Source organism: Gastrolobium bilobum, unplaced genomic scaffold (assembly GCF_033153095.1).
Source record: "Gastrolobium bilobum isolate Gb01-03AN ecotype WA unplaced genomic scaffold, APGP_CSIRO_Gbil_v1 utg33915, whole genome shotgun sequence".
In the NCBI taxonomy this organism is placed as follows: Eukaryota; Viridiplantae; Streptophyta; class Magnoliopsida; order Fabales; family Fabaceae; genus Gastrolobium; species Gastrolobium bilobum.
In genome coordinates, this window is record NW_026900060.1 from 25,635 (window position 1) to 37,863 (window position 12,229).

A 12,229-nucleotide genomic window follows, 5' to 3' on the forward strand; every position below is an offset into this window, starting at 1 on the left:
ACATCTTTGTAAAATACAAGATAAATTTTCTAAGCAAGTGTCAAAAGAAGGGCCAAAAACAGAAAAAAAAAAGATCTCAATATAGTTTTCAATCATATATGAAAAGATAGAAAGCATACACCTTTGAAAAGTTGTCGAAGCGTTGCATAGACCGAAGGGCATCCTTCGGAAGCGAAGACTCCGTAAGGGCATGTGAATGTTGTCTTCTCTTGATCTTCTGGAGCTACTCCTATTTGGTTGTAACCCGAGTACCCATCTAGGAAGTAGTAGAAAGCATGGCCAGCTAGTCTCTCCAACATCTGGTCCAAGAAAGGAATAGGAAAATGGTCCTTCCGAGTGGCTGCATTAAGTCTTCTGTAGTCAACACACATCCTCCACCCGGTGACTGTCCTTGTTGGAATCAGCTCATTATTCTCGTTTCTTATCACGGTGACTCCACCTTTCTTGGATACAGTTTGTACTGGACTTACACACGCACTATCAGATATAGGATAGATCATTCCTGCATCTAACAGTTTAACTACCTCTTTCTTCAAAACCTTTTTCATGGTTGGATTGAGTCTCCTTTGTGGCTTCCTAACAGGTTTAATATCATCTTTCATTATAATTTTATGAGTACAAAAGGAAGGATTTAAACCTTTTAAGTCAGAGAAGGACCATCCTATGGCAGCCTTGTGTTTCTTCAACACCTTGAGAAACTTTTCTTCTTCTATGGTTGTCAACTCAACATTGATGATGACAGATAAGTGTTGTTGTCACCAAGGAAATCATATTTTAGATTTGGAGGTAACTCCTTAAGCTCCACATTTGGTGCTCCAAGAGGGATGTCATCTTTCTTTGTCTCTAGCTCTTCCACCACTGGTTCTTTTTCTTTATCAACAAGTTCAACTTCTTCATTGATTTGCTCTAACTCAAGTGGGAACTCTCCTCTTTCATCGTGTCATCAACTGCTTCTTGAATTATGTCAACCATGAAACAGTCTCCTCCATCACTCATATGCTTCATCGACTCGAAGACATCAATGGTGATTGTCTCTTCATTCATCCTCAGCATCTGTTTCCCTTGCTCCACATCGATCATTGTTATTGCGGTGGCTAGGAATGGCCTCCCAAGCAGTAGAGGAATCTCAGCATCTTCTTCCATGTTCAGAATTACAAAATCTGCAGGAAAAATAAATTTGTCAGTTCTTACTAAAACATCATAAATTACCCCGTCTGGTCGTCTGATCGATTTGTCAGCTAACTGGAGAGAAACTGTAGTTGGTTTCAGCTCTTTGATTCCAAGTGCTTTGCACATGGAGAGCGATATCAAATTTATACTTGCTCCTAGATCACATAACGCCTTTTCCACTTCAATATTTCAATTGCTATAGGAATGCTGAAGCTGCCCGAATCTTTCAGCTTAGGAGTAAGTTTCTTCTGGATGATCGCACTACATTCCTCAGTTAAGGCCACTGTTTCACATTCCTTCAACTTCGCTTTCTAGACAGCAGGTCTTTCATGAACTTTGCATAGTTCGACATGCTTTCTAGGGCCTCTGCGAATGGAATGTTCACCTATAACTTCTTGAAGATCTCCAGAAATTTCATGTATTTTTGTTTCTGGACTTCTTATTTCAACCTCAGAGGGTATGGAACTCGTGCATAAAGAGATGGATCTGCCGGTTTTGGTTGCCTGTCCAGAGCTTTCTTTTTCTCCCATTTGAACAGCTTCTTTTCTGGACTGCTCTTTCCGGATTTTCCCGCATCTTCTTCCTTCTCCTCTTCAGCTGCAGGTTCATCATCTTTCTTTTTCTCCACTGAAGGATTTTCCACAGGTTGAATCACGATCCCACTTATGGTAACAATAGACTTACATTGTGCGTTTGAGTTTGTGTCTGTGTTACTCGAAAAAGTGCCCTGGGTCCTTACAGTAAACTGCCGTGACAGCTGGCCAATATGAGTTTCAAGATTCCGGATAGAAACTTTTTGGTTCCGGAATGAAGCTCTTGTTTCATCTTTAAAGGCATTTGCATTTTGAATATAGTCTGAGGTAGTCTAGGACAGCTGTACAAGGTCTTTCTCCCACTCTGAAGTATTACCTTGTGGTGGAGGCGATTGTTTTACTGGTAGAGGAGGATTCAGCTGATGATTTGATTTGTAAGTTAACCCTGGGTGTTGATTGTGCTTTTTCCACCCTTGATTATAGTTGTTTCTATATTGGTTCCTCCCCAGATTATTCTGGATCTTTTGATCGTACCAAATTTCGTTGACTTCGGCATTCTCGGGTGCTGTCATGAAATCAAAGTCTTCAGTAGCATGAGTACCTGCACATGTACCACAAATAACTTGAGGGTTATTAATAGAAGAAACTTGAGAATTAGAAAATTGCTTTGTAGGAGCATCTAGTTGTGCTTGTTGTCTCTTGTTAATTTGTAATATTTCGTTCTGTGCCAACAGTGCATCATAGTCGTCGAGCTTCATGATCCCTGCTCTCCTTTGCGGTACTGGAGCATTATCGAACTCCTAAGAGGCTAAAGATTCCAGCAATTCCAGCGCTTCTTCTGGAGTTTTTGTTTTCAAGGATCCCCTGATGCAGCATTTACCAAGGTTCTTGTGCTCGGCGTCATTCCTTGGAAGAAAATTCGTCCTTTCTCCTAAGCTTCAAAGCCATGTTGGGGACACTTCAGGAGTATTTCTTTAAACTTTTCCTATTCCTCGTACAAGGTTTCAGTTTCTTTTTGTTCAAAAGAAGTGATTTCTGCTTTGAGCCTTGCCATCTTTGAAGCTGAGAAGAATCTGGCCAAGAACTTGGTTGCCAAGTCATCCCAGTTGGTGATGCTTCCTTGAGGCAGTGATTGTAGCCACCCTCTTGCTTCTTCCTTTAGTGAGCTCGGGGAGAGTCTGAGCAAAATGGCGTCACGTTAGACTCTATTCATCTTCAATGTGTCACAATAGAGCAAGAAATTCTCTAAATGACTGTAGGGGTCCTCCGGGCTTCCTCCAGCGAACTGATCTTTTTGTATTAGTTGCAGCAGTGCTGGCTTAAGCCCAAAGTTGTTAGCGTCCACGTTTGGTCTAACAATGCTCGCTGTCTGCGGAACTTGAGCTGGGGTCATGTAATCTCCCAACGTCCTCAGAGGATTTTGAAGTACGTTGTTGTCAGCCATCCTTTCTTCCTTCGGTTCCGTCGAGCTTGATGCTTCTTTTGCTTCTTTTGCTTTTCTTTCTTTTGCGCTTTTTCTGACTTTTCTTTCTACCTTTTCTATCTCAGATTCAAACTACAAGATTTATGGATCAAACGGAAAATGCAGAAAACAGAAAACAAAAAACAAAAACAGAAAAAAAAATGCAGAATATGCAGAAAAATTAATGCATAAACTGTTTTTGCAGAATTTTAAATTGTAGAAAATTAAAACGTCCGATCTAAACAGTTTTTAGTTACTTCTAATGTCGAAGGATCCAATCCCCGACAACAGCGCTAAAAACTTGTTGCGACTCGGCAAGTGCACCGGTCGTTAAGTAATAAAAGTGTACCGGAGTACGAGATCGTTCCCACGAAGATTGGATTTCAAACACTAGTGCACTAATCGCGGTTTAGTTGGACAATCAAGATTGAGATTAAGAGAATTGAAATTGGAAACAATTAAAAACATGCAAATTAAATTTCAGAATTAAAAACAATTGGAAAGATGATTGAATTAAGATTTAAAACAAGCGTAGTTAGGGTTTCAACTTCCCCCAATCTTCTCTATATGCTATGAATTAAACTGTCAAGAATTCGTTCTTAAAATATTATCAATCAATTCTTTCTAAGTTAATTAGAGCTCAAATCCTTGTTACCCTAAATCTATGTGATCTTAGAAGAACCCTAGTTCCCTGATTATTTCCCAAGAAAACATGTATTAAGATCAAGAATTCAAAGATTGCACAATTATCCTATGTCTATCCCTAGATAACAAGTATTATGATAAATTTACCAAGTCAGGGTTCATGCACCAACATTCCTATTGTCATCCAATTCCCCTAAATCAATCTATAAGGAGCAAACTCATAGAAAACATTAAAGAAAGATAAATTTATTCAAATAATAAAAGAAAAGAATTTGGAGAAAATTTAATTCAAAACATAAGATTCAATTGGGTTCCATCTACCCCTAACTACATAGAAATTTAGCCTAGCATACTGGAATTAAAAGCAATAGAAAAGAAGATAGTTTCCCAAGCCTCCATTGGTATGATGTTGACTTGGTTCCTCGGTGCTCCAATGCTCCGCAACAGGATTCCTCCTTGTGCTTCTTCAGACATCTCTCTGTTGTTGAATGACTAAATCAATTGGTCACAAGGCCCTCTATTTATATAGGAGAATATATCTTTCTAATTCCTCTTCTAGTCTTAGTGAAATCTTGTTCACATCTTGATTAAGATATAAAATCTTTCATGGGCCCAAAGTTGATCAAATCAGCACGTTTTAGCGCCTACCTTATTATTGTCTGCCTTAGGGCGTTTTAGCGCCCAACACTAAAACGCCCTCTTTGAAGGGTGAATTGTGTCTGTCAGCGCGTTTTAGCGCTCTGTAGCGCGCTAAAACGTGCTCCTCCAGTGGGTTTCTTCTATTTTCCTTCATTAGAGCGTTTTAATGCGTTGTTGAGCGCTAAAACGCTCTCCTTCAGCTTGCAAATACTTGTAACTTAATTCCTTTTGAGCTTTTTCCAGTACTCAGCCATCTCTTTTTGTTCCTTTGCTCCATAAAGCTTTAATTGATGCCAAAATACCTTTAAAATAAGAAATATTACAAGATGTTAGCTAGAGATTCAATCTTTATGATTTTATGGTGTAAAACCCTAATTTCCATGCAATCCATGATATATTTCTTGTATAATTAAGCCTAAAACCATGGTAAACCAAGGGTTTATCATTTCTCTTCCTGCTTTAGCTAGTTCGAACAGGAGGGACATGTTCTTCATTTCGGATAGTAAGTCGGACTTTGGGCTTCGATATGTCTTTTATCGTCGCATTTTCATGGAAGACTACAACCTAACTTCTTATTATTTTCTAGTTGACGGGATCCTAAAGTATGAATCCCCCTGCTTTATTCTCTTATCTTTGGGAATGTGCATGAAAACACGACATCCAAAAACTTTCAAGTGACTATAGGACGCTTTATCTCTTATCCATACTTCTTCATGAATTTCTTCTTCAAGTGGCCTTAATGGTGATAATTTGATCAGGTCAATAAAAGTTTAGACATCCTCTCCCAGAATGATTTTGATAACCTGACATGGGATATCATACTTCAGATTCTTTCTTCAATGGTTTAGTTCATCTTTTTAGCAACTCCATTCAGCTGAGGTATCTTGGGGGGAGGGAGTTTCTTCTCTAGTCTTATTTCGATCATTCGGTAATAGATATCAAAGGGGCTGCAATATTCACCACCATTGGCAGATTAAATAATCTTTAGCTTTATGTCAGTCTCGCTTTCCACCATAGCGTGAAATTCTTTGTCTGTCTCCCTTTATTTCATCTTTGGACAGCTGATTTACTACGCCTCTGTACATGTTGAGGTTTTTAATCATGCTCATGTCGTCCTTGTATTCAAGTTTCACAAGTCGACTACTTTATTCCTAAGAGTTTTCTTTTGTATCATGGACTCTAGCTTCGTCCATAGTTCATGTGCGTTGGTGAATTTGGATACATGCTCGAGGTTTTTGTCAATGTATTTCTTGATCATGGCCACGACCTTTCTGTTCATGACCTCCCATTCGCTTTCATCCATACCTTCAAGCTTCTCAATATTGGGAATGGACTCGTCGTACAAGTCCTTACATAAGAGAGAATCATCCATCATCGGTCTCCACTAAGTAAAGTTATTAGCAATCAGCTTAAATATATATCTCCATCATGGGATATTTCACTGGTCTCCATCTTATCTAATAAGAACCCTTTGAACTCCGGCTCTGATATCACTATTGGGACGGGGTCCCTTAAATAGCGCGGAAGCAAGTCATAGGTCGTAGAGTCGAGCTAAGTGCTTGGCACTTAGAGGTTGGCTTACTGGTCAACAGGTCAGCCAAATCACAGAAAACAAAAAAATGAAGAGCAGACATATAGAGACAAAACACATAACAATTTTAATGTGAAAAACCTCCCTTAATGTAAAGGAGTAAAAACAAGGGACCTTGTCCAGAAAATCTTCCACTTTGAAATAGTAAGATTACAAAGATTCAAGCTTCCCTAGTCACACTAGAGGTACACTCAAGTTTCACCAACAATGGTGATTACAAGATTATTCTCAAAAGACGTCTCACACTCAAACTTCTCTCTAGAAGATTCTCATGAAAGTCACTAAGCTTAGGTTAGGTGAACCTTCAAAAAGGGCTTTACATTTTCTTTATATAGGCAGGGTTAAGCCCTTCACCTTCTTCTAGAATCTTCTCTAATAATGAGGTAGGTAGCATTCATTGAGATGGTTGTTCAGATATTGAATCATGCATCAATAAATATAATACATGCTTAGAAATGAATGTATTAATGAAAGAACACACCTCAACACATATGTAGCAATCTATAATTCAAGTAAACAAATGATTTAAATAGAGTATTTGAAATGGGGAAGAATATATACTTGAACTATTTTGATGTTGATGTGGCTTGACCAAGCAAATGATTTAATAAAGGGCACCTAGCGAAAGTTTTAGAAAAACATAATATAAAATTATAAATTAATCTTCATTTTATATAGATTAAATTTTTGGATTAGGGTTTTAAATCTTGGGCAAAACAAATTCTTGGAATTCTTCGGGGGTTAGAGGGAAATTGCCTCCCGCTTGAAAGGTGATTAGTCTCGTCCTTCCTCTGGTGATTGGTCAGATACACCCTATGTTCCAATGAGGAGCTAGTCTTAGGGGTCATACTCTGAGAACAAGGTAGTGAAGGAGGTTGTGTGTTGGATACCTCTAAGTTATCTACTAAAAAAAATAAAATTTTTAGGTTAAATTGAATATATTTATGCTCTCTCCCTCTATTTTCCATTGTGTCCAAAGATCATAATTCATTTTAGGAAATTTGATGGTACTTGGTTAGTGGAGTAAAATGTTGCGTCAACATTGAAGGCGGCTGGTGCAGATCACGATTGGTGAGTTAGTGAGAAGGTGCAATCCAAGGCCATGCAAGAATAAGTAATAGTTAATAGTAACTATTGTTGACTTGGTCTCTAATTTTCACTAGCTACCTCGTGCATCACTACTAGTCTTTTTGTCACCTCGCTAATTGTTCAATGATCATGCCATTAATTAGGATAAAAAATCACACATTTCTTTATCCCTAATAAAACAAAAGGGGAATTAAGAGTTGTTGGTTGAGTGACCTCCTAATGAGACTTTAGAATTTGACCTGCGTAAACGGTTATAGATTTCATTCCTGATAGTCTTAATTCTTGCAAAAAAATATAAAGATTTAAATCCAAAACCAAATTAGACAAACCCTTTAAAAAGTTTGGACACCAATTGGTATGTAAAAAAAGAAGAAGAAGAAGAAGAAGAAATAAAAGAAATCTTTGATGAGCCATTATATTAATTGAAAACCTGACTATTTGTCTAAATGCAGGACTTGATCATTGTACCTTGAGAGGAGGAAAAACAGGTTTAGGAAATTAAAAGAAAAGATATTTTGTACAAAACAAAAACATTGCAGAAAAGATTTATATAAAAGATAAAATATCCTCTTAAGTTAATTTTGCAACTCACGATTTTATCTAAATCCAATTTATCCTTTTGGGGCATAAAATGTTGACACTTAATTATCTTTTATTTTATTGTGTTGAGTGCATGTGTCAGTCATGTGTAGCTATATGAATTCCGATTCAAAAATAAATGATTCACGATAGGAAAAATAAAATATTAACATTGCATCACGACCCTTATTGCCCATTAGTCTTTCCCAAGAGTCTGAATCCACTATACCTAAATAACTATGAAATAATGTACCAAACCAAATGTTAGTAGTTAAGTTGGCATATGAGAGTTGAGCAGGTGAGGGTGAGAGCATCTGTTCGATCCTCCCCAATAACACCTTTAAGAGAGGTTCAAAACCTTAATCTTGGACCTGTTTCGAATTTCAGATTAGTCTATAGGAAACCTATGAAATTACCGGAGGGAGAAACCAAGAAAAAATAAATATATAATGTACTAAAGAAGAATATATATTAAATATTAGAGAGTATAATTCGTCTTTGGAGTAACACAACAAGGTTGAATTAGCTTTAGGGTTACATCGACGAAAATTAAGTCTTCTTTTAAGTGATTTTAACATCGGATCAGCTTGGTGCATGTGCAAAAATAAATTTTCCTTCATACCGCATAACAATGATAACCTAAGTATAATTTAAAATATCAATCACAATTAATAATTATTGACTCAAGCCGTAAAAGACATATTTCATTTTTCTTTAATCATAGATCTTGAATTCGGGCATGAAAGTCGAATAATCTATGAATTGGTGTGTGTGTGTGTGTGTATATATATATATATGAGGTAGGATCCTTTGACACCATTGTCAAATTTGAAATTTGACACCTCATCTGAGAGTCATTAGATCAAAAAAGATCAATGATATCACATGCGTACAAATCAGAACCATTGATCTTTTTTTATCTAATGGCTCTCAGATAAGGTGTCAAATTTTAAATTTGACACTGGTGTCAAAGGATCCAACCTCTCTCTATGTATGTGTATATATATATATATCGAAAAAATATTTATCCTTTTAAATGACACAACTTATATCCTTTCACCCTCACAAAGAACACCTTTATTTTTTTTGTCAAATCTCTCTCCTCCTTTATCTATCTCTTTCTCTTTCTTAAAAAATGACACAACTTTACGTCCTTTAAAATGACACATATTTTTCCCTATATATATATATATCAAATGATAATATAAAAACAAAACCTATATCAATCTTTTTGTGATTTCACCAAATAAGGGAAAAAGACAAAAACAAAAAAAGTACCTTAAAATAAAAGTCATTTTCGAATATATAAAAGAATATCACACAAATGTGCTTCTTTAGTGAGGAAAATATGTAGCATACAGAGGCGGGCACAGGGGGGCTAGGGTTGGACCCCACCTAGATAATCTGATTGTTGAAAGGCTTCCCTATGGTTTTCTGAGATCTAGGGTTTCGCAAGAGTGAGAGAGAGAGAAAGCACACAAGTGAGTTTTTATTTCGAAGCCACAGTGGACCCAAGAATGTGGTATGTGTAAGAAATTTCAAGATGAGATTATATGAAATTAGAACACCAAAAGGGTTTCGGCGTACTTGTTGACGACATGATTCTTGATACCTCAGTTGTAGTGCTTGCTCTAGTATTCTTGCAAAGGATGAAGGACCAGGATCTTCCTCTACAAATCAAATCACTCCCTGTTCACAATTTTTGATGGGGCAAGTAGTGGAGTGACGATTTTTCAACACACTGTGAATGCAGAGGGGACCTAGGCAAACTTATTAACCCCAGTTCCATTCTTATTCTGGGCCTATGGGTTAGGCCTACACTGTTACCCACACTAATCAGTTTACAGATATCCAAACCCAAACCAAATGATCACTAAATTAAACGGGCTTTGTACAGCACCCCATATGGATAATGTCTTAGCTCGTTTTTATTTAAATAAGAAAAACTATAATTGATTGAAGCCCACAATGATTATAAAATTTCTAACATTCTCCCAATTAGGAAAAAACAATTGTAAAATTTTAATTAAAATAAAAAGAAAAAGAAAAATAAGTTATTTGAAAATGACTTTCGGGCTAAGAACTAATTTTTATAATATGGCCACATTTTTTGAGAAAACACATGATCCAAGGTGCGATATCTGAATATGACTCAATTCAACTAAAATCAAATAACATTGAATCACGCGGTGATTATACCCTTTATCGATATAAGACCTTCCATGGTCACAAATGTTACTTGACTATGCTGACTAGTCATTAGTGTATAGTGTAGCAAGAAAATAGCATGCCAATGTGATCCAACAATAGTCAAACTGCTATTTTCTCTGTCAATCCTCAAATTTCTCTCAAATGCCTTAAAGCCAGAGAAATTTCGTGGTTTATCAAAAAACCACCATATAATCAAATATGGTGTTGACTACGGGCCTTGTAGTCCCAACAACACCATTATGTCTTAAACTCTCATATAATGTCAACCACAGACATGATGGTTCCAACGATAACGAGTTCCAAAATCATGCCTCAAACTCTAATATAGTGTCAACCACAGACATGGTGGTCCCAACGACACTGAGTTCCAAAATATCTCACAATTGATAAACATAAATACATGTACTCAATATATACAACAATAAAACTCAAAGCATTATCAATTGCTCCAAAATAATTTATCTGTCAACCAAACATCATTTATATCCAGAATAAATGGTTCAACACCGTAAAACAATAAATAATTCAAACTCCCACTAATCAACTAAATCAAGGAAACTCACTATACCCATGTTCTTCACATGCATTTTAAATATCATGGGCCTAAGTATAACATCTCGTATTTTTTGAACGTATTATTATACATGAAAATGTGGTTTAAAGGGTAGGATTGGTGAAAATCCTGAAATTAGGGTCAAATGGCATAAGAATGGTACGATGGCAAATTACCAAACACGTAACCCTAGGAAAGGAAAATTGAGTAGAAGGTCTCAAATGGGAAAAATAACACTAGAAATGGATTCATAACGAAAAATTGAGTGGATAGGTAAGTTTTGAAAAATTTGATGAATAATGATTTTATCGGTGTAAAATACTGCGGTATAATTGTACCGATAAGCGTGAAAATATGATCAGTATTTCTAGGAAGTAAAAATATGACGTGAACGAGAAAAATACGTAGGTTATGAATTTGTGGGTTAAATTGGGTGATTGAAGAAAGTGAAATGACGTATATGACCCACTTAAGTGGATAAAGAGACTTGAAAATCAGATTTTCTCACATTTTCTCTCTCTATTTCTTCTTCCCGTACACCACACCATAGACAAAAAGCAAGAGAGCTTCTCAAATTAAAACCTTGAGTTAGAGCCATTTTTAGGAGAAACTCTCAACTACAAAGTTGTTCCCCATCCTCTTGTGAGTGACTTTCATGTAGATAGCATCTAGTGGGAAGCATTATGTGAGGAGATAACCCCATTTTACAGCCATGAAAATTTGGTGTTTTGGAGGAATTTTGGTGTTTTCTTGTGTTGATTCGTTGGTTGGAGATCATCCCCTTGGACCCTAGGAAGCTATTGGTGGTAAGTTTTCACACTCTTATTGAGTTTTCATTGAGATCATAAAATGGTTGAGGGTTTGATTATGTGTTGATGAATTGTGATAGTTAGGAGCATTAAATGATATGTCTCCTTTGGAATTAAATGCTTAGAATGATAAATGATGATGATTGATGCAATAAAAATTATGGTGAATTGTAAATTTGTAACTTAGTGAAAATTATGACTGGAAAGTGTTTGAATTTCAATACTTTGTGAAATTGATATGTTGGGTGATGGCGTTGTTGAGTTGTGGAGCATTGGTATGAATTAATTATAGGATTATATGATGTGTATAAGTGTTGAATTGAATTAAAAACCTGGGAATATGATTCCTTGAAGAATTTGACCTATAGGGTATTTGGAGGAAAATGGTATGACCAATGGTTGATGCTTTGGTGCATAAGATGATGGAATGGTGAGTTAGTTTAATGACTAATGTGAGAGGGCTAGTTGAAATAAATGCAAGATAACCATATGGCCTAAGTGTTTAGGTTTGGGTAATATTATTGTGAAATTGATTAATCTCTTGCAACTAGTTGTTGATCATTATTAATTTATCTATATAGGTTGCCTCTCACGGAATCGATAGAGGTGGATTAAGCTTGGAGCTTACGTTGAGGAGCTTACTTGCGGAGTTAAGGTAAACTCTTGGTACTGGGGTTTTATCCCCTTGTGTGTTCCGCCACACCTAGTGGAAGGTAGTGGTTGGATTTTGTGCTCTTTGACTTTGTATGAAATTGTATGTTCATGCATTATTGCTTGATTGTGTAACATGCTTGAAGCATGTTGTGTGACATATCTGTGATCTCTGGCCAGTAGATGTGTGTGGTTTGGACTTCCGCTGGAGATATCCCTTTGGGGGATTCGGTCTGGTTTTGCCGAGGGGCAGTCTCTGGGAGCGGTACCAGGATGATCTAAACGTGGGACTTCCGC

At 36.7% G+C, this 12,229-nt stretch overlaps 1 non-coding gene across 1 annotated transcript; it reads left to right on the forward strand.

The window, feature by feature from the left end:
• Positions 1 to 2,644: 2,644 nt before the first annotated feature.
• LOC133295154 (small nucleolar RNA R71) lies at positions 2,645 to 2,751 on the forward strand. Its single transcript, XR_009749296.1, has one exon. It is a non-coding gene; the product is annotated as a small nucleolar RNA R71 (small nucleolar RNA).
• The last annotated feature ends 9,478 nt before the right edge of the window (positions 2,752 to 12,229 follow it).